The sequence below is a fragment of the Rhinopithecus bieti genome, unplaced genomic scaffold (genome assembly GCF_001698545.2).
Source record: "Rhinopithecus bieti isolate Rb0 unplaced genomic scaffold, ASM169854v2 scaffold_6073, whole genome shotgun sequence".
Classification (NCBI taxonomy): Eukaryota; Metazoa; Chordata; class Mammalia; order Primates; family Cercopithecidae; genus Rhinopithecus; species Rhinopithecus bieti.
Window position 1 is genome coordinate 3,554 of NW_016804974.1, and position 4,599 is coordinate 8,152.

At 37.4% G+C, this 4,599-nt stretch overlaps 1 pseudogene; it reads right to left on the reverse strand.

Annotated features, from left to right (window-relative positions):
• Positions 1-819: 819 nt before the first annotated feature.
• Positions 820-1,074, reverse strand: LOC108528827 (cytochrome c oxidase subunit NDUFA4 pseudogene; annotated as a pseudogene).
• Positions 1,075-4,599: the final 3,525 nt, after the last annotated feature.

Below are 4,599 nucleotides of genomic sequence, written 5' to 3' on the forward strand. Positions count from 1 at the left end.
AAAAAAAAAAAAAAAAAGTGATAATACATCAATTACATGTTAGTACAAATTATGTTATGAAAATAACTATATTTTTCAGAACAAAAACATTTAGTGAGAAAAGTAACATGGGCTTTTATTTTTTGCAAATCTCTTTGATTTCTGTCTTAATAGAAAAGAGCTGGATTCTCTTATCTGTTTCTGCATTCACTCTTCTGTGATATATTGTTCTGGGTGAAATATAGAAAGTCCTATCTCACACATATATGTAGTTGGAAAAGACAGGAGTTTTAAAGTAGTCTATGCAGATAACTGTGGATGGTTTTTGATATTATACTAAAATTGGACATTTGGAAGTTTCTTGGAGATTAGTTCCAAAATGCAAACTGAAACTGTATCAATGAACTGCTTGTGTTTTATACATGAAAATCCATTTGCCTATCCTCACCTGGAATGGAATTTTACCTATGCATGATTTTGTAGCATCATGCATTGATTATTTTAAAAATATTGCTTCACTGATTTATGCAGATCTTTCCAAATATTGACATATTTCATGATACAATATTAAAAATATCACATTTGTTACTATCACCATTGATCTTATCAGGAAAGTATTTATGTTTCAGAAAGCTGTGCAGCTTATGGTTGCAGACACAAGTTTTCTTTTTTTTTTTTTGAGTGCAGACACAAGTTTTCTTTTCTTTTTTTGTAAGTTTCAAATATTTATTAATGAGAGTAACCTCCTACATAACACATCAACATGATTTCATGCATTTGGAGGATAAAAATTTCCTAGTTAAGTGGAAAATTGGAGATGGCTTCTGGAGGACCTTCATTCTAAAGCAGTTTTACAAGACCTTCTTTCTCTGGTTTGCTGTAATCCACATTAACTGAGTAGAACTTGTATTGATCATTGGGACCCAGTTTGTTCCAGGGCTCTGGGTTATTCTTTCCATTCCAAGTAACATCTGGATTGAACAATGCTGGATGCAAGACATACAGTGCTGCTCTAGTACCTCCATCTCCAATAAACTCAAAGAGGAGAATCATGCTCAGATACTTCTTGGCTTGATTGAGGATCTGGTAGAGCATGTTTGCAGCAGTGGCCTCTGATTCAAAAGGAGAGAACAAGCCTAGTTATCAGACTCTGGACTAAGTAGTATCTACTACAAGTTTTCTAAAACTCTAATTTTACACAAAACTTGAATTTGTAATTGGCAAATAATGCTGTCAGTTGTTTTCCTTGAAGTGACAGCCTCACTTTGTTAATTTTAGAGAAACATCTGCCCAAAACCCAAGTCTGAATAACCAAAGTTTGTCTGTCAGTAATTCTTTTAACTACAAATGGTGTTTCATGAAGAGTTGCTTTTAAATTGCACAAGTGTTTGTCTTTGAGGCAGTGATTTTACTTCAAGATGTAGCAGAAGTGCTTTATGCATATTTTCCATTTGTCATACAAAATATTTAAAAACTGTATTCTCAAGGGTCAATATTTATAACATCAATACTTTTCACTGCTCCATATAAGACAAGTACAACTGACGTTTTTAATAAAACAGCACATGGTGGTAACAAACACAATGCCTACTAGTACTATTTTGTGGCACTGCTTCAATTTGTACTAAGGCACCAGTAGTCTTACACACTGTATTAGTTTCCTAGGGCTGCTGTTACAAACTACCACAAATTTGGTTGCTTGAAACAACAGGCATTTATTCTTCTTTAGTTCTATAGGTCAGAAGTCTGAAATGAATTTCACTGGGCAGAAATCAAGCTATCAGCAGGGCACACTCTTTCCAGAGACTCTAGGGGAGAATCTGTTTCCTTGCCTTTTCCAGCTTCTGAAGCTGAATTTCTTACATTCCTTGGCTCATAATCCCTCCATCTTCAAAGTCAGCAGCATAGCATCTTGCTTTAGCCATTATGTTGCCTTCTGTTCAAATCTCCCTCTGCCTGTGTTGTGACCATCATGAAGAAAAAGAATGGATGCCCACCTGAAAATTGGTTTGGATGTCAGGACTGATGATGCCACACACATACCAAGAGGGTATGAAAAGATTTATTGCTTACATAATTGAAGCTTTTCTGGGGAGAGCAGGGCAGCCCTCCCAAGCAGATTTGAAAGGGACTTGAGAGCCAGGAAAAGAAACTAGCTTGAATATTTTAAATTGTGATAAGGGAATGGGGAAAACTTTCAATGTAAAGGGCTAGATAGTAAAAATTTTAGGCTTTGTGAGCTATGAAATCTCTGCCATAACTACTGAACTTAAAATGTAAAAGCATCCATAGACAATCTATAAATTAATAGGTATACCTGTGTTTCAATAAAACTTTATTTATGGATACAGAAATTTGAAATTCATATAATTGTCATGAGTTGAAAATTTTCTTACTTTGATTTTGGCCAGCTATTAAAAAATGTACAAACCGCTGGGCACGGTGGCTCACGCCTGTAATCCCAGCACTTTGGGAGACCAAGGCGGGCGGATCACGAGGTCAGGAGATTGAGACCATCCTGGCTAACACAGTGAAACCCCGTCTCTACCGAAAATACAAAAAATTAGCCGGGTGTGGTGTCGGGCACCTGTGGTCCCAGCTACCTGGGAGGCTGAGGCAGGAGAATGGCGTGAACCCGGGAGGCGGAGCTTGCAGTGAGCCGAGATGACGCCACTGCACTCCAGCCTGGGAGACAGAGCGAGATTCCGTCTCAAAAAAAGAAAAAAAAAAAAAAATACCACAAGTTCACAAGTTGTATAAAAGCAGATAATAAAAAGGATTTGGCATCCAGTCTTAGTCTGACAACACCTGGATTAGAGTTTCACAATAGATGGGAGAAATATTACATTTATTTAATGATGCATAAAACATTTCCACCACATATTATCTCATTTGATCTTTAGAACAACTGTGAAGTAGATATCCTCATCATACTCATTTTACAGATGAGAAAACTGAGGCTCAGATATCTGCATAAGGCAGTGGCTCTAAACCCTGGCTGTACATTGGAATTATCAGGGGGGCTTTTAAAGGATATCAGGCTTCACCCCTTGAAATTCTGATCTGATTGGTGTAGGACCATGGCTCTCAAATGAGGGCAATTTTGTTCCTCCTCCTCCAGGGGACATTTGGCAATGTCTAGAAATATTTTTGGTTGTAACAACTGAGAGAGGAGTGTTGTGATACTGGCATATAGTAGGTAGAGTCCAGTGATGCTTCTAAATATCCTACAATGGACAGGACATCCCTTCACAACAAATATTACCCAGCCTAAAATGTTAATGGTGCCAAAGCTGAGAAATCCTAGTCTATGCCAGGGCTCAGGCATTGGTTATATGAAAACCTCCCTAAGTGGGTTCCCAGGTGGTAGTTTAATATCTATATTCTCGCTGTAGTATGAGGGCTCAGCGATAACCTGGCTAATTCATGTCAATAGACAATTGTGAATTTTCAAGAAAAGACAATTCTAGCTCTTTACTGGCAACTTTTTTTTTTCTTCAGCTGCTAATAATACTTTAAACAGACAGGACTGAACTCTTTGTCCTTTGTTTTATTTGGTCCACTCTGTGGAGTAGTGTTGAGAGCACCAAAGTCATAGAGGAGCTCTCCTAGGTAGCAGGGAGATCTGAGTGAAAGAAGCAGCACCTATGTATTTACTTGAAGAGCTCCTGCTCTGAAACCTTGGGAATCTGATTGGCTTAGGGAAGACTGGAAGCTTTCCAGAAGGATACAGCTAATTGTTGCTTTCAAAGGAGAGGCACATGTGTGAAGGCCTGAAAGGGATGAATCTGGGCAAAGAAAACGTAGAAATTGTAACTTCTTCCTGTTCAGGCTAATGAGATGTGGTGAGATCCAGGGAATTAGTGGAGGTCATTAGGGTGTGCAAAAAGCACTCAAAAGAGATACTGGAAAGATTGATAATGCAATGATTCAAAACAACATAATGCAAAGGGAGAAAGAAAATATCGTGTAGGTCAGTGTTTCTCAAGGTATAGTCCTTGGATCAGCTACAGCAGAACTACGTAGGATACTTGTTAAAATGCAGGTTTTCAGACCTTGCTGAGACCTTTTGAATCAAGATCAAGGTGAAGCCCCATAATCTGCATGTTTAATGGGCTCTCCAAATGTTTCTGATGTACACTATAGTTTGAGAAGCACTTTTGTAGGTAGAACTCTTGCTCTAACTGGAGGATGATCAAGATGACCGTGTAATCTGAAATAAAGGTGTCCCTTGTCTTAGAAAAGCATGTTTTCCTGAGAAGTGGTGTGTTAATGGAAGTTTCACAAGTTGACTTTTATTGTAATTGCACTAGGGGGACTCATTATTACTTAAAAGAAGCCAAAGGTTAAGATGTTCACAGAGTGAATGTTCATATTCAATTGATCTTTTAAAATGTTTGGGGGATCTAATCTGTCATAATATTAGTTAGCTCTCTAACCTAAAGAAGAAGTAGGCATTTAAAAAGATTCACTTTTATACTTATTTCTGTGATTCTTTAGCATTTTGCCTTTCACAAAATGTTTTGTGTCAATTTTAAGTTTAGAGAACAGAGCGAATTAGGTTTAATTAATTTTGACAACCATGATAACGTGCTTGTTATGATTATATAAATGAAATTT